Source organism: Heteronotia binoei, chromosome 2 (assembly GCF_032191835.1).
Source record: "Heteronotia binoei isolate CCM8104 ecotype False Entrance Well chromosome 2, APGP_CSIRO_Hbin_v1, whole genome shotgun sequence".
Lineage (NCBI taxonomy): Eukaryota > Metazoa > Chordata > Lepidosauria > Squamata > Gekkonidae > Heteronotia > Heteronotia binoei.
Window position 1 is genome coordinate 75868962 of NC_083224.1, and position 24135 is coordinate 75893096.

The window sequence follows — 24135 nt, forward strand, 5'->3', positions numbered from 1 at the left end:
TTGGCGGGGGAGGGCGGGATATAAAAATAAATTTATTATTATTATTATTATTATTATTATTATTACATTGTATGTTTTTAAAGCTATAATATATTTTCTTTCTTGTTTTGTTTGCTCTTGTATACATATACATTTAACAAGGAATGTCTTTCATATTTGTAAAATTGCCCTATACATGTTTTTATAACTACCTTTTCCTCCTTTGTATCCCCCCAAAAAACTCAAATAAAAATCTGTTACTGCTAACTGTAAAAAAAGAGTTATGAACACTCCCTAAACATATTTGAATAGAATAAAATAAAAATAAATAAATAAATTTCTTTTCCAGAACTCCCCAAAAGCTTCCCTCTTGCACTTTGTCCTCTTTCACTGTCTGCTTAGGATGGCTTTGTTGGAGAGTAGAGTTACTGTCAATCATGATGATTCCCTCCCCCATGTCCAAATTACTAGCCATTGCACTACTGTCTTTCACAATAGAATGATAGGACAAGAGCAGATGTGGTACTCAGGAACATGGCTAGCAAACCTGATTGTGCACCCCATTATTCTAGTGTGCTTGCATGCCTCTTAAACCTAATCACATCTATTAGGTTCATATTACCACAGCAATCTCTCTTGAATATTTGGTTATTTTTATTTGTGCTGAAAATAAGTACTACTGAGAAATTCCAGTGGCCAGGGTCCAATGAACCATAGGTGGGGTTCCAGTCATGAAATGATGTGTTCTCATCTCCCACATCCTACTGCAGTCCTCAGTAAGTTTTCCCAAAAGCATCTTCTTGGGGTCAGGAGACGTTCAGAGTGATGTGGGATATGGCAAAGAGAAATGGAACAAAAAGGGAGAATCAGCAAGGGGGGGAGGTTTAAGGAGAAGTGTTTTCAGTTTACACCATGGATCCATTGCATTGACTTGGACTGAACATTTATCCTTTTGTTAAAGACAGTGTTATGATAAGATATGGGCTCTGTACCTTAAGTCACCAGTGGCAACCTTTGCATATGCAGTCAAATTGCTGTACCAAACAGTTGTCAGTTTTGCTTTTAGGGCTCTAGTAGCAGGTGAGTCAAATGCAAAGCAAACTCCTCTGCCTTACAGCACATCCATCTAATTGTCCCCAAGGAGGTTGATTCAACTTGCAAATAGTTTCTTAATGACAGTTTACTCGATGAAAATAAATACATAAGCAAATTTTTAACAGCTAAGTTATTTTTAGTGTCGATGTATCATCTAAGAACAAAAGTTCTGTCAAGCTCCATTGTGGTGATCATACATAATAATAAAAAGAAGCACAAATGAGGACAGTGTCAAAAAGAAAGAAGACCAAGAGTACAATTTTCCTGTTATTTGCCACTTTGAAAGTTGCACAGATGCTGCTCAAGGTTCCATATTTGCACCCACCCATCATAGGACCCTAATGCATAGGTCAGTTTGGAGTGCTCCCAAGAGAACTGGGGTGTGAAAATATTGAGGTAGGGGGAGGTGCAGTTCCAAGTTGAATCCATGAACTCAAACCTAGGCTTCTGTCAGATTCTATTTACTGATTTATAGATTCTGGGAGCAGCTCCGGAAACTTAAGTGGATGACAGACCAATCCTCTCATAATGCTCCCCTGTATCTAGGCACTCTTGAGGTCCCTTTTAAAAATCCAGTCTGGGAATACAAGTGGTTGTTTCAGAAACAGCCCTCAAAGAGACAATGAGGAAAGCAACAGAAAAATACAGAGAGGAGCGCAGGTGGTGAACAATAGATGGGTAACTATATTTAATAAAGGAAGTGCCTCTCTTTTAGAAGCAAAATTACTACTTGTAATTTCCTGCCTTCTTGCAAATAGAACATGAGTGAGTTTTACCATTTAGAAAACCTCTCCTTTTAAAATGCAGTTGCAGAAAAGCAGACACAGAAAGAATACTCTCTCTACATGTGTGTGTGTGTGTGTGATTTATGCACCTGGGGAAGAAAGAGTGCAAATTACTTTGGTGTTTTTCACTTTAGAATTACAGGTTCTTAATTGAGCTTTCTTGCTGGGTAATAATGCCCAAATCCATGTGCCTTCTCTAGCAGAAGATAGCAGAATGGGACTATGCACTGAATGTAAAGCTCTTGTCGTAGCACCATTGATGTAGAAGTCTTCCCTGTGCTGTGGCCAATGAGGAGAAAGAACGGGATGGGGGATAATGTATTCAATAACCTCACTTTCAGGTTGCAATCTCCCTTCCGTAGCTAATGTAGGAGGGAGGCCTCTTAGTGTGCACTCTTCTGCCCGCCTCCCTCCCCCTAGCCTGCTACCACACACACTCACACACAGAACACACAATTCCCTTACAATTAGGAAGGTATCTATTCAGCACTGCTCTTTATTGATGGGCTTTTGTCCCCCAGTCTTTCTTTGCTAGCAAGCTATTTCCTGAGTGAATCTGTGTTCTCGTACTCAGCGATTTGTTGAGTTGCTTTTGTGTAATCTCTGTCCAAGAATTCCAGTCCCGTTGAAGTCCTGAAATTAAGGCAGCAGGGGAGAAATCATAGAAAGGAGACAAAAAGAAAAAGTAAGGCAGTGTTCTTCTCTTTCTTTGTTTAAAGTCTTGTCTGGGAAAAGGAAGCATGAGTGACATTTGGCGAATGAATGTGTGGGTGCACTGTGTACAATCTAAGATGTCAATGAATATTCTCGTGTATGTATTCTCTGTTCCTGTTTGGAAGAAAAGAATCAAGTGTCAGAGTACTTAAATGACAAATCAGAGTTTATCATTTATATCTCTGTGTTGGAATCGAATGTTTCCTTGTACCTGCAGGCAGGATGTTTGCATCAAGATGTGTGTCTTAGATGAACAAGGGGAGATTATGTTCTTTATCTTAGAAAAGGTGAATGTGAAGACAAATAACTGTACACAGACAGGATTCTAAACATACCACATACCTTGTTCAAAGTAGGCAATAGAGGCACATGTACACCAGTCACTAGTATATACTATTAGCTCTTCATTTAAGCTTTGATTTAAGTATATATGAGGGCACAAGGGGGTATGGGTCTCTTTCTTATGTGTGTGTATGCCTTAAATGATACATATTTACTGCTGTCCAGCTGTGTCTTGACCATTATACTGGATAGCTGTATATGTGTGTCTGTTAAATGAAATGTAGCCCTTTGTTTTTAATAAACTACCACTATGTATGGTTTGCCTTCTATACCTATCTTTATATACATGCACTTTATATGCTATAAGTTGAACACACACACACATTATTTGAATTTCTGCTGTCATGGATGAATAGATATAGACGTGCATCATATACAATGCAGATGCAGTTTCTGTCTATCACCCAATCCCCTGTATCTATCGCCCCAACATATTACTTAGCTATTTTGAATGAATGGGGTTTATTTCAGATTGAGGTGTATATGAGGAATCTGCCAAATCAGGCTTCAGGCTTCTGTTGTTGTCAATTGCCATCTGTGGGTATGAATATGAGTCTTTGTGTTTTCTTATGCAGACTGCAATACACATGTAACACTTATTCCTGTCCATATATTGGAGTGATCACATTTAAAAGTTCTTTAATCTTCTACAGTCAAATGTCCCTCCTTGATTACAGGAAAAAAGGAAACATGCTTTATGTTTACTTATCTCATGATGAAATCTCATTTCAGGAGTGATCTGAAAGATGACGAGCTACAGAGTAGTATTTTAAAAGAAGCACTGATGTGTTAAATATTATTGTCAACTGTAAAAACTTCAAAATCTCAGTTTGCCACACTGAGGTTGTACAGAAAACCTAATATCATTCATTTGAGAAGAAAGAAAGGAAGGGAAAGAAAGAAAGAAAAAAAGAAAAAAAGAAAGAGAGAGAGAGAGAGAGAAAGAGAGAGAGAGAGAGAGAGAAAGAAAGAAAGAAAGAAAGAAAGAAAGAAAGAAAGAAAGAAAGAAAGAAAGAAAGAAAGAAAGAAAGAAAGAAAGAAAGACAATCAACAGGCATACACGCATGAATGATTGATAACTTTTAAAAGAGAGTATCTTCCATCATTTGGTCATTATTTAAAATCATATGTTCTTGGAAGTGTGTATGTAAACATACACCCAAGTGTTTTCAGTTACTGACTACAGGGGCACCAGTCCAATCTGGTGTAAATAGAGTGAAGTGTTTTCATTGATTTAAATACCAATGGTAAAAAAGACACTCAATGTGATGGCTTACGAGACAAATAATTTTTGCTATGGGAAGCTTCAGCTAAGAGAGACAAGAAAGGAAAGAAGAAAAGGGAGATAAAGAGCAAGAAGGGGGGGAGTGGGGGAGGAAAATCCTCAAAATCTGAGGCTGTGTAAGTAGCACTGTTTGGAGGAAGAATCCCTAGCCTCCCACAAGGAGATGGATTACTAGTATATACCAGCCTGTGTTATTGTGAGAGGGAAAGGAACACTGAGGTGGGAACACTGTTCATTTGGCTTTGCCTCATATTTCCAGATGAACTTTCCTAAGGAGAAGACAGATGTGGCAATCTTTATTCTCAGTAGATTTCTTGGAATCACTGATTGTTCCACTCTGAACAGAGTGATGGAATTTGGCTATTAAAAGCAAGCTAGCAGGGGAGACAAGGGAATCTGATGCTGGGTAGATTCTGCATTCCCTTATTTCTCCTTTATTTTTTTCCCATAAGGAGAAACTGTGGGTTGCTATCTACGGCTTGCAGACAGCTTTCGGATAAGGAAAGAGCATTGCTCAGTGGTAGAAAGAGTATTTGCTACCTAGCCATAACTAGGTTTTATAAGTTTGGTGTGAAGCAGGATATTCAGTACTGTGCTACAGACTGGCAAAGACACTTTTTCTTTACCTCAGAAGCCAAGGTTTTCACTATAATCAAGAAAGAGTTAGGTAGCACAGGCTGGCAGACTCTAGGGACAGAAAAAAACAGAATGTTGCAGTTTGTAAAAGAGAGTTAATTGCTGTCAATGATATTTTGCTGCTGCAGAAATGAAATTAAAAACAAAACAAGATTTCGTAAAACTCCTGTGGAAAGGCTAAAAGTCTGAATAACAACCAGCAACACCAAATGCAACTTAATTGTTAGGATTCTCAAAATCATTTCCAAAAAGCAATTTTTGTTTTTATTACTTCATTATTATTTCTGTTGTGTTTCCCCCCCCCCCCCCCGCAAAAAAAAATCATAGATGGAAATCCCTGGGTTGCCTCTTTCAGGAGCAGTTTTTGAATCATACCTACAATTGCATGGGCACATACAACTTACCCTATTGTGGCTGAGATGAAATAATTGTAGTGCTTGGAACACTTGTGATAAGTATTGTTGTTTCACAAGTTAATTTGACTAGTCAAAAGCTCTTTGAGCTGTGCTGGAATTCAGGTATATTTTGGAGAAAAGTTGGAGGGTCTTTGACAATGTAAAGAAACAGTTCTGTTGCTGCCCTCCAATGGTGCAATTCCATATAAATTAGTTTATCCCAGGGCTCAGATCTAAATTTCTACATCCATTTATTTTGTTAATGAGATCTGATTCCAGGACCACCACCTCAGATTTCAGTAGAATGAACAGATTTCCATCAAAGGATGAGAGATTCTCAGCAAGCTTGGAACATTTTTATGATTATGGTTTATGAAGTTACCTAAAGCTACAAAATGTTAACACAGATTAAAGCTCACAGTCCCATTGCAAACAGTGGTATATATAAAATATACCAGTTTCTATAATCTGCATATATTGAGGAGGTAAAATTTAGGGTTTGGCTCTAGCCAGCTTTTTTGCTCAATCTCTTCCTTACTACAGCCTTCATGGCTTTGGTTCATAAATGTTCTATAATCTCTAGTATAGCATTTTGAGTTTTCAAAGCAGACCCATCTCCCCCTTTTCACCTATAAAAAAGCTGGTTAGATCCAACCCTAGGTTTGCCAAATAGTATCTAGCCAAGAGCAAACTTAAAAAACAAAACAAAACACCTTTGATTTAAGGGCTAAAGTGGAAATCTGAAAGGCAAAGAGCATCATACTGTGAAAGGCTGAAAATGCAAAAGACAGTTCCAGATTTTATCCATAGCCTTTGGGAGCAAACTGGGATCTTTTGGTTTTGCTGTGGGGTTATACCATGCCAACACTGGATGTGGCAATATGTAATGTAAGTGGAGGATCCAACTCCTGTCTCAAATGGAGTATTGATTATTATCAAGTCTAAAATACTAGGAGGAAAACTGGTTACATTTTGCCAGGCCTTGGAGTCCAGAAGTGCTTGCTCCAGGCTGTATGCCCATTACCAGGAGATGGATTATGTCACTTCAAAAATATAATGAAAGATTTTTCCATGACTCCTTGGATTGCATATAGAAGCCCCACATGACAATTTTGTACCAGGTGCTGTACCCTCACTATGCAACTTTCATACAGAGCTTTAAAAAAAACACTCTGAAGAGCAGCAACCCCCCTCTTTTTTTTTGGCCCTTTTCTTGTACTGATCCAGGGCTTTTTTTGAGCAGGAACACACAGGAATGCAGTTCCAGCTGGCTTGACATCAGGGGATGTGGCCTAATATGCAAATGAGTTCTTGCTGGGCCTTTTCTACAAAAAAAGCCCTGCACTGATTTATTGTTTTAGGAATTTATTTACTTTTAAATTAATAGCAGCAACAGTTGTCTTCTGCTCACTTTGCTTTTCCTGGTTGTGTTGTTTGAGTTTGGATTTAGATGAATACAAATAGGGGACCCATGAGAACTTATGGGGGAGTGGAAATCCCATCCCACTGCAATGCCTTGATTTCTTCTCAGTTGGTCTGTCTCAGTTTATTTCCCAGCCATGCCCAGGTGTTGTTACCTGATTTCCCCTGAACTGGCAAATCACCCAGTTCCCTCATGCTTCCCCAACCTGGTAAACCCTCTTCCCCCCCCCCTTCCATTTCCAACCCACTAAGTAATTGGGTTTCATCCTTCATCCTTCCCCTTGACTTTTTCCTATGTTTTTCAACATTTATGTATGGCATCTTGGATTGCTTGACAATCGCAGCTGTCATTGGGGCTCCCTCCCTAATCTCCATTGTATGTTAGTTTTTTGGGTCAGGGATTCACCCCCCCCCCCTTTTAGGCTTCTATATTCTTGTGTAAATGTAGGAATTTCTCCTTGTTTGTGTTAGTTCAGTTGAGGTAATAGTCCAGTCCCACATATGCTGAATTGCTTTCAGTAAATTTACTGCAACAACAGGATTTGAAAAAAGGATTAACTGAGGACCAAACACAGATCCAACCTGTGAACACTTCCCTAATTTTAAAGCCTAATTAATCAATTTAAAAATGCTGTGAGAGTGTGGTGGGATGACATACTCTTGGCTTCCCCTCTCCACGCCTTTTCAAGTGCTGAAATGTCCACACATCCCCATCTGGTGGCTGTTTCAGCACTTGAAAAGGCATGAGGGACATGAGTGCCTCTGCCCACTGCACTGTGGGTCAGGCCATTGCAGCATTTTAAAATTGCCTGTGGGCGGGGTGATGATAGGAAGCAAACTTGGCAACAGTACCTGGAGACTCTAACTGCAACCACTTCAGCAGCCGTCTTAACAACACTCCTTCCCAGACACCACCAGAAGGCAGATGGCCTGTCCTACAAACATTAAATCTTTCTTAACTGTATCATCCTTTGTAACTCTGTTTCCACACTAGGATTCTTTGGAGGAAGTAAATTAATCTAGTATGGAATAAACATATTGTATAGATTAGAGGATCTTGATTTTATTATACCTGTAGGCACTTTTTGAATTTTGAGAATGGGGATAATGGACACCAGGACAAAATGGCTGCTGTGGAAACCAATACTGATGCTAGGCATAAAATACTGGAAGGTTGCAAGCTAAGCATTCTCCTAGAAGGGAAGCAGCTGTTTCTGAATGGGTGCTCTCTGCTGACAGAATAATAATGTGACTTCTGAAGTACCTCATGCTCCAGTGTGGTAAGGAAAGCCAGGGCTGGTTTTGGAAAAGAGATGCTTTGGGGAAAAGTTAAGGGTAGCTAAGAGACGCATTGGTGGCTGCCTCAGACATCATTTAGGGACTATTGGTATAAATATACAACATGGAGCATAACTCACCCTTCCTAGTAGTCCTGATTTTCTTGGTGCTTTTGCAGAACAAAAGTGTCAATTATCCTTTTTGAATCCCAAATGAATTCATCCATCTATCCCTCTGTTCACCCATGTTATCTGCCTCTGTATAAACCTGCTGCTGCTGTTAGACTGTGATTTTTAAAATGATGTGAAAACTAGCAGAAGAGCTTCTTGTTATGGGTACACTTTTCTCTAAGACCTCTCCCCCACTCCTTGGCTTAAGGGGTACTAGAAGGGGCGTTCTAGGTAAGGGTGCCAAAGCACACACAGACACTGCGGAAGACAGCTAGGCTGAGCCAGCCATCCACACCTCCCATTGTGCCAGGAGGGGAGGGCAGGAAAGCACTGTTCTTCCTCCTTGGCTCCTCCCTCACCACAGGGAGGTAGGGAAGTGGGAAAATGCTGCCTGTCCTCCTCACCCTTGTGCACCACATGATGGCAGAGGGAAGCAGCAGGAACATACTGTCTGTCCTCCTATCTCCTCAGGCACTGGGCATATTAGCTCCTGCAGGGTGGGTGGAACCTCCCATGGCCCACTTCCCCAAAGGTGTGAGTAAACTGGCTTCTCATGGTAGGCCATCTACTGGGGCCCACGGCATCTCCCCATTGTCATGGCCAGGTGAGGGGCTTGGGTGTGGCCAGTCTGTTTGGTGCCCAAGCCAATTAACTGCTGCGTAGTGTGTAGGCTGCCCCTGCTGCTAGTTACATTAAGGAAAGGAAAGGTCCCCTGTGCAAGCACCAGTTGTTTCTGACTCTGGGGTGACGTTGCTTTCACAATGTTTTCACAGCAGATGTCATGTTCTCAGGGTACAGGCAGGCAAGAGTCCAAAGCCAGTCCAAGGTCAAAGTCCAGGAAGTCAACCAGGAGCCAAGTCACCAATGAAGAATCACAAACTGGAATCAGAAGTCAGTGTCCAAAAGCCAAAAGGTCAGGGTGCCAAGGAAATCAAGCAGGTCAGGATCAGGAAGGAGTGTGGATGCAAGCCAGAGAATAGACTTGTTGCTTCCACAAGGTTACCAGGTCCTGGGTGGGAGCTATATGGGAGTTTCAATCAGCCTGCTCCCTGGGTGGCAGTGACTCTGCTAGAACTCAGGGCTGAGAGATCTGAAGCATCGGCGTGCCTCATGTCTTCACTCTGAAAGTTCTTTCCAGAGCCTGCTTCAAACTCTTGAGATTGGAGGGGGAGAGCTTGGAGGAGATTGATCGTCAACAGCTGACACTGGTGCCTGGAGAGTGATTGATGGGCCAGCTGCTGTTTGTTCAGCTGAGGAATTGGCTGGAAACTCTTCCAGGTCTGTTAACCCTTCCAGCTCCTCCTCGTCAGGGCTCATGACAGCAGACTTTTTATGGGGTGGTTTGCCATTGCCTTCCCGTCTTTTACACTTTCCCCCCAGCAAACTGGGTACTCATTTTACCGACCTCGGAAGGATGGAAGGCTGAGTCAACCTTGGGCCGCCGGAATCGAACTCAGGTCGTGAGCAGAGAGTTCAGACCTCAGTACTGCAGTACTGCTGCTTTACCACTCTGCGCCACGGGGCCGCTAGTTATATTAAACCATTGGTTAAAAAATGCTCTTCACTTTTAATAATGACCCCTGGGCTAGTTTGTAGTGAACAAATGTGCACACAGATATGCAAGTGTGATAGAAACTATGAAAGCAGCTTTTCTAATGAGTTGACCTCTTCCCAAAGCCAAAAAGTCATCTGCATTAACCTCATCACTCTCCTTCCCTCCTTTCATCAAGATGCGTCTGGTCATATTGGCAACTGGATCTTCTACAACTGAAAGAGGAATGAGGCTTTAGGTAAGGTTTAACAGATATAAGTTAAGTCTGCTTTCATTTTTTTGGTATAATTGTTATATATATTTACAGCTGGCAGATCATTCTATGAGCCATCTCTAGGAGTGTGATCTAATAAGATTTTTGGTTGTTTCATCTTTTTCCTTTTAATTAAATGACTACATTTAAATAAATCAGACTGTTATCAAGTCATCAGTATCAGAGCTATTTTGAGAAACTGGCAGGAGTGTAAGATAACTTACTATTTAATAACCAAAAGCTAACACTGATTGTCAGAATAATGACAGTTTTTAATATTGCCCTTTGTACTGCTATTTCTCCTATCAAGCCAAAACAAAAATCGTGTCCAAAAGTAAATAAATGTGTTTTAACCCCTTAGCCCCAATTAAAATTTGTCCATGATGGTTAAAATTGATGGGGAATGTTCTCCATACGCACTCTGGCTTTTTCAAATATTTTCTGGATTTTTCAGATGATTTGATAGCTGTATTTGACTTTATGGTTGTTTCCATATAGACTTCTGGTTCCACCTTTCCTCCCCAGCTGAAACAGCTCTTCTGGGGGCCCCCGCACAATGTTGTCACCCAGACATCCATCTTCTGTTTTTGTTTTGTTTTTTTCTGGCTCCAATGCTATTATCCTTAACCTGCTTTGGTAGATTTCCCCCCCCCCCCAAAAAAAACACCCCATATACAAAGTGAGTTTGGGGAAAAGTAAAGAGGGGAACATGAAGACAGATTTCCATGGAACTGTGCCATTTCCAATCCTACCCCACTGCCCATTCCTTTCCATTACTGGTGGACTTTTTGCTGTTTTTGTTTGTTTATTAAAACACTATAGTGATATCCAAACTACTGATTACAAAAATGGGGGGAAGGTAGTGGAGTTCATCCAGGGATTGTTATGCAGCTGCACCTACTATTCAATGGACAATGTGGGAAGGAGGAGGTGGAACTCTCAGAAAGGTTCAGGAGCTGTGCTCCTGTGAGCTCCCACTGAATCCGAAGCCTGGGAAAAATACCCAACAGTTCAAGGTACACAACTGAGACATTTCCTCCAGACACAACCTCTTCTCCAAGCTAAACACTGCAGGCTTTGCAAGAGCAGTTTCCCATCCTGCTTCATTCTTTTCTCTTAAGTCATGATCAATTGCCCTCAGTATGCTGGAAGACAATAAGCATGTTTGGTTATCATCAGGACTATGCAGAAGCCCTTGCCTTGCCTGTGAGAAATCATGTTGCTACCCTGATGGTAAGTATTCAATTGTAAACTTTGCTGTGAAGGTGTGATTCTGTTTGACAGATATTATCCTATGATAAGTAGCTTTTGAAAGGTGGCAGTTTATGAGACTTTAGATTCCATTTCTTCCAAAATCAAAACAATATAGAGAAACCAAAAAGTCAAAAGCATTCAAACGAATTTTTAGGTTAAAAAAGTTCATAGTGAAAACAGGGGTTTTGAATTTTAAAATTACCAGTACAAATCCAAAAAGTTAAAGTAAATTGGGAGGTATGCTGGGTTTTAAATATTTGTCTCTAGTTGTTTTGAGTACCACACTCAGAATCTAAAAGGAGGCAACAATCCAGGAAGCAAAAGAAAGGAGAAACTACAGAGGTCCAAAAATGCTGCTGCTGGTTGAGCCACAATGATTTTCAAGTGGCATGTAGGAATGCGAGCCTCCAAGTGGGACCTGGGGATCCCCTGGAATTAAAGCTCATCTCCAAACTATTTCCTAGAAGGAACTGCTCAAGAAGGCAAAACTTAATGCTTACCAAAACACTAATAATTAAAAAGGATTCCTACCTGGACTTGTCACTCTTGTATTCCTTGGTGGAGGTTTCCTTTTGATCTGCACTCAACAAACATTCTCAGTTGGACTCTGCAAATTACTCCTTTGTGTGGAAGAATGAGAAATAACTAGCCCTTTTCAGATAATATTATGGGTAGAGCTGGTGAAAGAAATAGTGATATCAGGTCTCTTCCCCAACTTCAAATAGGAGTGAAAAAAACACACACCCTGCCCCAGTAACAGCAGCATGTAGTGTGGGAGTGCATGGGAGAAGTATCACCATGCCCTGTTCCTAGGCTTGCCAATCCCCAGGTCCCAGTGGGGATTCTTTCGCTATCCCAGGCTCTTTCCCGCCCCCAGTCAGCTGGCCAGTGGGGGGAAGCCCCACCCCCAGAGGACCATGTGCCTTTCCACCTCCAAAGGCTTCAGTCTCTGATTGAAAGGCTTCCTCTTGGGATGGTGTATCTGTGTTACTTTGAAGAAGTTGGCAGCAACTCATGAGTAGAGAGGCCAATCCCTCGCTTCAGAGTCACCAGAAACGGGGGGGGGGGGAGGGGAGGGAAACGTCTGCTGAGCACTTCATTATTCCCTATGTGGAGATCGATTCTCATAGGGTATAATGGGGAATTGATCAGGAGGTTTTGGGGGCTCTGGGGAAGCTGTTTTTTGAGGTAGAGGCACCAAATTTTCAGTATAGTATCTAGTGCCTCTCCCCAAAGTACCCTCCAAGTTTCAAAACAATTGGACCAGGGGGTCCAATTCTATGAGCCCCAAAAGAAGGTTCCCCTATCCTTCATTATTTCCTATGGAAGGAAGACATTTAAAAAGGTGTGCTGTCCCTTTAAATATGATGGCCAGAACTCCCTTGGAGTTCAATTATGCTTGTCACACCCTTGTTCCTGGCTCCGCCCCCAATGTCTCCTGGCTCCACCCCCAAAGTCCCCAGATATTTCTTGAATTGGACTTGGCAACCCTACCTGTTCCTCTTAACTCTCTCCCGTGGCTAGGGTTGCCAACTTCCAGGTAGGCTCTGGAGTTCATCTAGAATTACAGATATCAGTTCCTCTGAAGAAAATGGCAGGTTTCCAGGGTGGACTGTTTGCATTACAGCCCTGCTGAATTCCTTCCCTTATCCAAACATCACCCTCTTCCTCTCAAATCTCCAAGAATTTCTCAAGCAGGAGCTGGCAACCCATAGGTATGACAGGGATTGTGGCATCTTCCATATGCTTCTGTGGCCAAGCAAACCCTCTTTTTATTAAGATGGGGAAAAACTAAAAATCTCATGGCTGGGAAGAATCTCTACAATTAAAATGAGTGTGCTGCCAAAATTTAACTCCCCCCCCCCTAAATATTACCCATATACACAGAAAAAGAACTATTAAAAGAGCAGCAAAGATGGATAAATGAATTTATATGGAATAGCAAAAACCCAAGAATAAACTTCTAAATATTACAAGATGAGAAAGAGAGAGGAAGTTTAGCAGTCCCAAATATAAAATTATATTTCCAAACAGCAAGTCAGGTCTGGGTTGTGGACTGGATTAAAACCCCAAAACAAAGAATAGTAAAATTAGAATGAGCAGATCTTGATGAGGGCTTAATAGAGACCGATTTCATACTATGCTTGTTCCAGGGTGGAGAGCCCTTTTGCTACCAGAGCTTCTCTCCATTTTTGCACAAGTTGTCCCAGAGCTGCAAGTTGGTGCGCTGCTATTCTGCAGCAAGCGAGATCCTCTGACAAGCAGTTTCCACTTGCTGTAGATTAGCGGCATGCCAGCTCACAGCTCCAGGGCAACTTGTGCAAAAACAGAGCGAAGCCCCAGTAGCAAAAGGGCTCTCCACCCCGGAACAAGCATAGTGCAAAATCAGTCACGATTATTTATGGATTAAGAAATTGACTAAAAAGATCATAACACAAGAAAGAAGTCATGTAATCAGAGATGGACTTTGAGAATATGGTTTACATGATGGAATTTATTGAGCTCCTCAAATTCTTTGCTTATGTCTCGAATAGAAGTGCATTATGATAAGAACGCGAGAAATAAAAATGATTTTTTTAACATGTGGCACAAAGATAAACATTCAGGGGAAAATCAAGTTTTGGCACGATATTAAAGACAAAGGTGTAAACATTCAATGGCTGACATATTATCAGTTAGCCTCAAGACTAAAGGATATTGTAAGTACTGAAGGTAGAGTTCTAAGAAATACAACTGAATTTGAGTAGCTGATTATAAAAAAAGAACATTTACTGTGATAGACATAGATTTTATTCCAACTAGAATCGGAAGATGAACAAGCGAAAAATGTTTGAATAAGTGGATATAAAACCTTAAAGAACAGATATCTATGCAACAATGGGAATGACTATGGGAAAAATATATCAGATTTACAGTCAGACAGGCACTAAAAGAAAATTGGTACAAAATACTTGTCAGATGGTATATGATTCCAAAGCACATTGAGAAAGCAGATTAAAACTACAAAGGAAAATGCTGGAAATGTAAAGACAGAGATGGAGCTTTCTTTCATATGTAGTCGACTTGTAAAAAAGCAAAAAGATATTGAAAATAAATACATTGAAAAGTTTAAATTTCCAATGGAAGTCAAGAGCTTGTTATTAGGTTCACCAAAAATTACCAAATTTAAATTACCAAAAATTTTAGAAGAGCATATGATAGCAGCTAGAACTATTTATGCAGCAAAATGGAAGCTAGACATCTGTCCATGTTTAGAAGAATGGGAAAATAAACTTGCTGAATACGCAGGAATGACAAAATAACTTATTTGAGGAACAGGTCTATTTCAAAATTTGAAGAGAGATGGACTGTGTATTATGTGCATTATGCTAGAAATTTGAAGAGAGATGGACTGTGTATTATGTGCATTATGCTAGAAGGAGCCCATATATAAATGCATGGTAGTGAAATAGAAGTAGAATTAAAATCTGTTCCAAATGCAATATCCTGAATATAAATAGGTTTATAGGGGAGTACAATTTTTTAAGCTGGTATTTTTCAGTTAGGAACTGTTGGACACAAAAAAAATTCATTATTTCTGAAAAACCATGGATCCTAATAACAGCATTGTATTCAGATCTGAATTTTTTCAGAAATCCCTCCCCCCTCCCAGTTTAATAACCTGGGAAGAAAAATACCAATTAAATGACTTCTCCTGCAGTGTAGTTTAAACCGCTGCATGTAGAACCTAACTGGGCTGCCCTCTCCTGCCACCCAGTTTAGATTGGCGTGATGGGCTCCCCACAGTGCAGCAATCCCAGCAGGGTTGCCGTCTTCTGCCATTGTCAACTTCCTGCCACCCTGGCTGACCCTTAGGCTGACTTCTGTAGTCCCTCAGCTCCCACCTCTCAGCTATTTTCAGATCTACCCCAAATCCCCAAATAATATGTTATGTTGAATATGTATTAGTGATGAAACCACTCTTTTAGTCAAAATAGATTAGTTATGTAGTTTGAAACTGAAAACTTAAATGATGAATACAATTGCATCCCAACAAAAATAAGTATTATTTTATTTTATCGATACCTTAAAAATTATAATGAAGGGGATGAAAGGTAAAATATTATCTGACCTATACATTATGAACTGCATGATCATACATTTTGACAAATGTAATTATTTTGTATAACCCATTTTTTTCTTTTCTGAATCCTCACTGTTTTTCTAAATGAATGAATAAAAATATCTTTAAAAATTAGGGATTTGGTGAATTTTGCCATGCATAACAATCCCAACTGGGCTGTCATTTCCTGCCACCTGACCCCAATGAGTCTTTCCCAAAGTTCTATGCCTCCTTCCCCTGCCTTTACTGACTATGCCTGAAGTAGTGTAGTTGCCTGAAATAGTGTGGTTGCCTAGCTGTTTGTTAAATCTGTTTGTTAAAACTACAGGTGCTCCTTTTATCATTTTGTGTGTGTGTGGGGGGGGGGGGTTAAACCCCAGTTTTTAAGAGTTCACATTTTCCTGCAAATTTAGGACATTTTTAGGTTTGTAAAAAGTTCTCTTGCCCATTCACATCTCCAGTCACTGGATTTAAGTACCCTCAGATTTAGCCAACTTTATTTATTTATTTAATTTTAGGGAATAGGAAAATCTCCTGGCTCCAGCCCGAAAGTCCCCAGATATTTCCTGAGTTGGACCTGGCAACCCTATACCTTCTTCAGACTCCACCCTAAAATCTCCAGAAATTTCCCAATCTGGAGCTGGCATCACTAGCCTGGCTCTGATTAGTCCTCCTTTAAGGGCCAAAACAGCCCTCAAATAGACCCTGCTCACCTCCACCTTGTACTTACAGAAACCAACTCTGAAATGCTATGGTTGCCTAGCAATGGCCACTGAAGGAATTTGTTTCTTAAAACTACAGATGATATTTTTATCATTTGTGGGGGAATTAAATCCCCCATGCTGTTATTTGTTTTGTTTTGTTTTTCAGATTTCAGATTTTTTTCCCTGCAAGCTTGGGCATTTTGCAGGTTTGTAGGAAGATCTGTCTAGCCCAGGGGTGTCAAACATGTGGCCCAGGGGCCAAATCAGGCCCCTGGAGGACTCCTATCAGGCCCCCAAGCAACTGGCTGTTGTCTGCTTCCTTCTCCCTCTCTCTTGCTTCCTTCTGCATCACAGCTGACTTTGCCAGGCTTGCTCAATCACACAGGAGCTACAGAGCAAAACCTCTATTTTCTCCATTGGCTGAGTCTCCTCCCTTGGAGAGGAAGGGGGGGGAGATAGTTTGCTTTGTTGGGCTCTTTCAATCACACAGCAGAGCTACCGAGTCAAGCCTCTCTTCCTTCTATTGGCTGAGGCTCCTCCCCCTCCTGGTCCTCTGGGGTAGGAAGGAAGGAGCCAGAGCTTCCTTTGCCCAGCTCTCTGGATCTTATGGGAGTGATACAATTGTATTGTTTTATTGATATGTTTTGTTATTTATACTGTTTTATAATGTTATCTGCCCTGAGCCCTTTTTGGGATAGGGCAGAATATAAATAGTCTAAATAAATAAATAAATACAAAGAAAATACCTTTAAAACCAATGAGTGCTAATGTTTTAATCAAAGATTTTTTTAAAAAAATGTTTTAATGTTTTCAGTCAGTCAGTCAGTCAGTTTATTGCGGCGCTAGGCCAATCAACAACAACACAACACATTGACAACAGTACAACACAACACCAAGCTAAAATATGACATAACTATAAAATAACTGTATGCAACCTTCAGAGTAGTATTAAAATTATCTGGTATAAGCAACACATAACTAAGGGCGGCATTATACAATCAGATCACAACTTCTTTCAAGTACAAGCAACATTAAGTTTCTTCCTGTCAAGGTCAGTAACATATAAATACTTAGCAAGATCCAGGGAAAGTTGATCACTCCCATCCCCTAGGAGGAATTTTAATGTTTTAATCAGAGATTTTAAAAAAAATCTTTGTGTTTGTGTCCTTTATAAAGTTTATATCTCCACTACCTGGCATTACATTCTAAGACACACATGGCTTGGCCTGACAAGGTCTCATTTGTGTCAGATTTGGCCTTCATAACAAATGAATTCGACGCGCCTTTCCCTTTCCTGAATCCTTCTCTCATTATCATCCACCAACCAACCTACCTTTATCTCGTCCTCATCTTCTGTTTCCACCCTTCCCTACCCCTGCCATCCTCTGCCCAGGAAAACTATGGCCTGATGTGGGACTTGGCTGTGCTGAGTGGCATTGTCTGTCTTGCCCCCCATGGGCCTTGGCTGGGTGCCACTGTCTGCCTTGCCCCAAATGGGGATCAGCTGGGCTAGGCCATTTGCCTCACCTCTCCTCACCCTGCACAGGGCTCAGCTGTGGTTTTTTAGATTTCAGATTTTTCTGCAATATTTTTCAAGTTTGTAGAAGGATCTGCCTTGTCTATTCAAAGGTCCAGTCTCTGGATTTAAGTATCCTCAGATTTGGCCAATTTAGCTATTACAATACACTGGGGGTGGGGGGATGGGCTGAGAGACTCAATGTGGGAATCCCACCCCCCATCCCCCCCCATCACCAAACCCAGCACAGCTCCATGCCTCACCACCCACTGGTGCTGTGGTGGTGGTGTCTAGATCAACAAACAGTTGAACTAATCATTGAAAATATCAGCTCCCTGTTTGCAATTGGTGAACAGGATATAAGTCGAACAGGTGGGTGTTCGAGCATCTCTAAATGGAAGTGAAATTTCAGAGAAGTTATGCCTTTCAAGATCAATTGATAGAATTTACACAACTATACTTTCCTTTCCCTTCAAATCTTTTACTTATACCTTCATCATCAGACAGTCAGGGCCGGCCCACCCACTAGGCAAACTAGGCATTTGCCTAGGGTGCCGGCAGGGCAGGGGTGCCAATATTGCTGTGCTCTCAGACAAATTCCTCACCTCCCCCTCCCTCCCAATTTTAATGCCCAGGTGAAGCGCAGTGAAGCACCATGCTCCTGGGCTCTTTCAAGGCTGCACCCGCCCCCCGCCGATCACCTGATCGGTGGGTAAAACAGCACAGAAGCCAGCAGCTCCTATGTTAGCCTTCCGGTGTGCTCACCAGGATCGGCACTGGGGCAGCAGTGGCGGGAAGGATGAGGAGCTGCTGAAATAGCAGCCACTGCCAGTTGCTGCCTCCCCACTTCCTCCCTGGATCGCATGGAAAGGAAGTAGGGAGGAACAGCGGTGCTGCCACTTTTTCAGTGGCTCCTTCTATTCCCATGTGGAATTGCCATGTGGGTGTAAAACAGCAATGGTGGAGAAGACATGGAAAGGAGGGAGTATAGCAGTAGTTCCAAGCAAGTGAAATGGAGACAATGAAACCTTTCTAGTATCATTTTAATGCAACATGTTCCAGAGGCTGGCTTAGCTAATTATTCTCCAGCCAGTGTGGGTGGAATGTCAGTTGGCAGGTAGCATGTCCTCAGAGAATTTCACAGGAGACAGAGCTGAAGGATTCTGCTAGCATTCTTCTCCTCTTGGTTTTAATCTTATCTCTTTCCTGCTGAAGACTGAACACCGATAATATAAGTTTGCATGCACGAAACATTTAGGATCACAATTTACCACACAGCTGGAGGTTCATATAGGAATTGTTGTGCTGTACTGGATCAGCCTTGAGGAAGCTGAACCTGTTTAGCCTCAAAATTGAGAGAACTTTTTAAAAATCTAAATTCATTTCAGATTAGATGCAAATAAAAAAACTCAGTTCCCAGTTCCCTGTATTATTCATAGTATATTAACACTGCAACCTGAAGCAGTTATATCATTCTAAATCCATTGAAGTCAATAGGTTTAGAAGGCATAACTCTGTTTAGGATTGCAGCATAAATCAAAGATCTTGTCTCTGATTTCAGACTACCTTTCACACACTCCAGTTTCATCTTGTAGAATCATTAAATCATAGAGCTGGAAGGGACCTCTGGAGTCATCTAGTCCAACCCTCTGCACGGTGCAGGAACTTCACAAATACCTCCCCTAAGTTCACACAATCAGAATTGCTGTCAGATGGCCATCTAGCCTGTGTTTAAAAACTTCCAAAGAAAGAGAGTCCACCATTTCCTGAGGAAGCCTGTTTCACTGAAGAACTGCTCTGCCAGGAAGTTCTTGAATGTTTTGTTGAAAATTCTTCTGATTTAATTTCAACCCATTAGTTCTAGTCAAACCTTCTGGGGCAACAGAAAACAATTCTGCACCATCCTCTAGATGACAGCCCTTCAAGTACTTGAAGATGGTGATCAGTAGTCTCCTCTCCAGGCTTAACATACCCAGTTCCTTCAGCCTTTCCTCATAGGATTTGGTCTCCAGACTTCTCATCATTTTTGTTGCCTTCCTCTGGACATGTTCCAGTTGTCTACATCCTTCTTAAACTGTGGTGCCCAAAACTGAACACAATACTCTAGGTGAGGTCTAGCCAGAGCAGAGTAAAGTGATACCATTACTTTGTGTGATTTGGACACGACACTTCTGTTGATACAGCCCAAAATCACATTGGGCTTTTTAGCTACCACCTCACACTGCTGACTTATGTTCAGGTCGTTTTCGCACTCACCTTAATCAGCAGCGACGACCCTCTTCACCGCGCAGGATCTGCGCGGATTTCGCACTAATTGCTGCGGAGCACCCAGAAGAGCCGGAAAGTCCCGGCGCTTTTGCGGCGCAAACGGAAACTGGTTTTTGGCAGTTTCCGTTTGCGCCGCAAAAGCGCCGGGACTTTCCGGCTCTTCTGGGTGCTCCGCGGCAATTAGTGCAAAATCCACGCAGATCCTGCGCGGTGAAGAGGGTCGTCGCTGCTGATTAAGGTGAGTGCGAAAACGACCTCAGTGTATGATCCATAGGCAGCCCAATCCTGACTTCTGTGGTGGCTGGCTGTGGCATAACTAAGGCGCCGCTCGTTGACTCCCTAAGGGCTTTGGCACACTTTGGTGTAGGGGTGGGGGGGGGAGGGAAGAAGCATAGGTTGCTGCATGTCAGACTGTTGCCATGGCAACTCCGCTGGAGTGCGGGCTTTTGGTGCACAGGTGAGGCTGACAGAGCAGGAGGGGAGGGCCAGTGCTGGTGCAGGCACCGTGGCAGTTGGGGGCAGGAAGAGGCAGACCTGGAGAGGCTGATTGACTTTCCCACCCCGCCCCCTGACAGAGAACTGAGCCAATCATGGGCAGACGGTCAAAGGCAAAGAATAGAAGTCCCACCAACACAGGAAGGGAACAGAAGTGAGGCTGGGCATGTGCGTACGAGCAAGACAAGCCTGGCTCGCTGCTGAGGTGAGGGTGGGGGGAGGGAAGGGGAAGTGCTGAGCTGCAGATTGGTTATTCCTGCGGCTGCGGCCACCCACTTTCAGGGACTCGTGCCAATGGCAAGCAGGTGAGGGGAGTCATGTGCCCTCCCTACAAGCCATAAACAGGGAAAATGTAGTGCAAGAGTCTGCAAAATGTGTGTATCGAATGAGTAGGCAGAGTTTCAGCATGCCACCAAGTCCCACAGGGAAACCCTCCCCAGCAGGGACACAGAGTCTCACTCTGATGCCCCCTGCTACTTGCAGGGAACCCCTCCCCTGGTGGCAGCAGGACACAAAGTGCAAGGCACCAGCCAAATCCCATTGAATTGTTCCCCCTCCCTCTGATGTGTGCCATAGGATGAGGGGGGAAAAGACCCTCCGGCTCCCCTGTCCAGCCTCTCGCACAGGTGGCTCATAGTTTACCCCCTCCCCAAGAAGCAAGCGAGCTCACCCTTCAAGACATTCCCCCAGGGAGCCCACAGACAGAGTGGCAGAGGGGAGGGGGAGAGGCACAGGGAATGTGCAGGAGATGCCAAGTAGGAGAGACAAAGTAGGACTTTACTGTGTTGGAACTGAGTGCAATGGTATCCCAGGTACAACTTGGACAGGCTCACTGGGGGCAGGGCTCCACTCAGAGTGCTAGGCAGGAACAGCTGACCAAGCGGGGGGGGGGGGGCGGATTGGAGTGCCACACACGGAAGCTTCTGTGTTGAATTCCCACCTGCAAACAGAGACAGAGATGAAGAGCATCTGCAGAAGGTGCAACTGGAGCGGGGGGCAGTGTTTCAACCGGGAGCTCTCTTAAAGGGACAGGCTCTGCCCCACCTCCCCACAGGCATCGGATCAGCTTCCAGACCCCCCCCCCCCCGCTCTGCCAGGGGTGGGAACAAGGCAGAGAACAGACTAAGGGAAGGGGGCCGGCAGCGGCACGGGGGGGGGCAGCCCCTGCCTGAGCCCACTGCCTGGTCCAAGTGCCAGAGATGCTGTCACACCACCCAGTCTCAAGCGATGGGAGGAGGAGGAGGATATTTGGGATGCAGAGCCATGCTTACCCAGCCATGGGTGACCATCCTCATCTTCTGAGCCTCCGGAGACCTGGAAACGAGAGCAGTTAGCCCCAGGGAAAAGACCTTGCTCTCCTCCTCGCAGGTCATAGAGCTTTCCTTGTACTATCCAAGCGGCTTCACTTTGCAGTGTCCACCACCAAAGTGCTCCGGCCTTTGCTTTAAGTCCGCACATCAGGGAGCTCCCCAGCAGAGTCCTGTGCAGCATGCCCTGCCCTACCTAAAGAGTTGTGTGGGCTGGGATGGAAGGCTTTATAAGAGGGGGGGCTGTGATTGGGCGCTGCAGAGGGGGCTCATCCTGCCCAGGGTGTGCAGGGATTGGTGTGCTGTTTAGTCGGCTCCCACAGGGGTTTTGAGGCTGTGCCGGGAGCAGCAGCAAACTTTGTTTTCAGGATCCATTGATCTCTATGGGATACGCTTGCATTCCCATCATCATAACTTTGTGCCTCTCACAGGGGGCATTCCCCGGCTGAAAGATCTTAGGGAGCCAACTAATGGTGGCCATACCCCTGGGGCCACCCCCTCATGCGTCGAAGAAATGGTGTATGCCACAGTTCTGCTGCTGGCTTGGCATGGCACCGCTTCACCAGGGCGTATGCTGAGGTGGGTGTAGAGTGGCACAAGTCCCATTTGCGCCAGTGGGGAGGGAATTACTGTGGTAGAGCTCCCATTTCCACCAGCATAGCGGTTAGTTGGCTCCCAAAGCATTTTCAACCCCCTCCTTAAGATTGCACTGTTAGACCACTAGATTCTTTTCATAAATACTACTGCCAAGACAAGTTTCTACCATCCTATAATTATGCATTGGTTTTTTCCTACCTAAATGCAGAACTTTACTTTTATCCCCATTAAAATTCATTTCATGTTTCAGCCCAGTTTTCCAGCCTGTCAAGATCATCCTGTACCCTGACTCTGTCTTCTACTATATTTGCGACCCCTCCCAATTTAGTATCATCTGCAAATATATGTGGAAACATTCATTTTTCTCATTACACTATTTAAATCATTAGTATTCAAAATTATACACATGCATCATCTTTCCAACACAGTACTCAACTATAAATTCTCTGAAAAAAATGTAACTAAATATTATACTTCAGAACAAAATTTGGCCCCCTTTTTAAGTAGCTGTAGGTAAAGTTTTGTCCAAATTAAGTTCCCTTACAATCTGTGGTGCTACTATTTATTTAAAAACTTTCGATGTCTCCTTTCATAGGGTGGCCAGACCGTCCCGGGCACCCGGGAATGTCTCGGTTCTGGCCCCCTAGTCCCGCCTCCCGGGCTGCCTATACCGGGACCATTAGAGGTCCCGGTTTAGCCAGCCCCGGAGGTGGTGGGCCGTGGGCGCCGGCAAGGAAGGCGGCGAGTGAAGGAGGGAGCGTCCCTGCGCACGCGCAGGGATGCTCCCTCCCTCGCCGCCTTCCCCGCCCGCGCGTGGGGCCCGGCGGCGGTGGCGGAGGCCTCTCCGCGGCCTCCGCTGGTCGCTGGAGGCCCTCCAGAGACTCTGGAGGGCCTCCAGCGACCAGCGGAGGCCGCGGAGAGGCCATGGAGAGGCCGCGGAGAGGCCGGCGCTGGTCCCTGGAGGCCCTCCAGAGACTTTGGAGGGCCTCCAGCGACCAGCGCCGACCAGCGGAGGCCTCTCCGCAGCCTCCACTGGTCGCTGGAGGCCCTCCAGAGACTCTGGAGGGCCTCCAGCGTCCAGCGCCGACCAGCGGAGGCCGCGGAGAGGCCGCGGAGAGGCCGCGGAGAGGCCGGCGCTGGTCCCTGGAGGCCCTCCAGAGACTCTGGAGGGCCTCCAGCGACCAGCGCCGACCAACGGAGGCCTCTCCGGGGCCTCCGCTGGTCGCTGGAGGCCCTCCAGAGACTCTGGAGGGCCTCCAGCGACCAGCGGAGGCCGCGGAGAGGCCGCGGTGAGGCCACGGAGAGGCCGCGGAGAGGCCGGCGCTGGTTGTGGGGCCCAGGGGGCCGGCGCAGCGGCACGCTGAAGCAGCCTGTCGGTCACTTCCGGGTTCCTGTCCTGCATCTCGACATGTGTTATTAGTGACAGGCGCCGGCCCCCTGGGTCCCACAATGATGGGACCGATGCCACAGGGACGGGCTCGAAACACTCTATAACCCCTCAAAAGAACAGCAGTCTAGCTCGCTTCCCCCGAGCCCTGCCGCCATAAGCCTCAAGGGGGCTCATTTTGCGGCATCTCCCGGCGGGAGGGTGGCACCCGCATGGGACACATATCAAATGAAAGAGGGGGCGCAGGGCTATCAGAAACAGCCGGCGGAGGGAGTCAGGAGACCACTCCACTGGGGGATCCACACCCCGAAAGTGATGAAGGTGGCGCAGATAGAGCCAACAGAGCAAACAGGACAAAATAATTAGGCTGCATTATGCAGCACAGTCTCACTGGAATCTCACTGGAATCTGACTGGCTTCTCAGCATGGAACCCGTTCTCTCTAGTCTTCTCACTTTGAAAAAAGTAAAAAAAGAGTTTCATTTAACTTTACTTCCCCCTTTCCCTCTCTATAAATAATCTTGGTGTTTCTGGCGGTGATATTTGGGGGATTTTTGGGGACATCACAGGAAGTGCTGTGAAGTCACTTCCTGTTTCCGG

General features: G+C 44.2%; 1 protein-coding gene across 1 annotated transcript in view; it reads left to right on the top strand.

Annotated features, from left to right (window-relative positions):
• Positions 1–2207: 2207 nt before the first annotated feature.
• BLACAT1 (BLACAT1 overlapping LEMD1 locus) overlaps positions 2208–24135 on the top strand; it is a 92845-nt gene continuing 70917 nt past the window's right edge. Inside the window, exon 1 of the mRNA XM_060231312.1 lies at positions 2208–2544. The gene's annotated coding sequence lies outside the window, so the exon portion shown is untranslated. The remainder of the gene's footprint in view (positions 2545–24135) is intronic.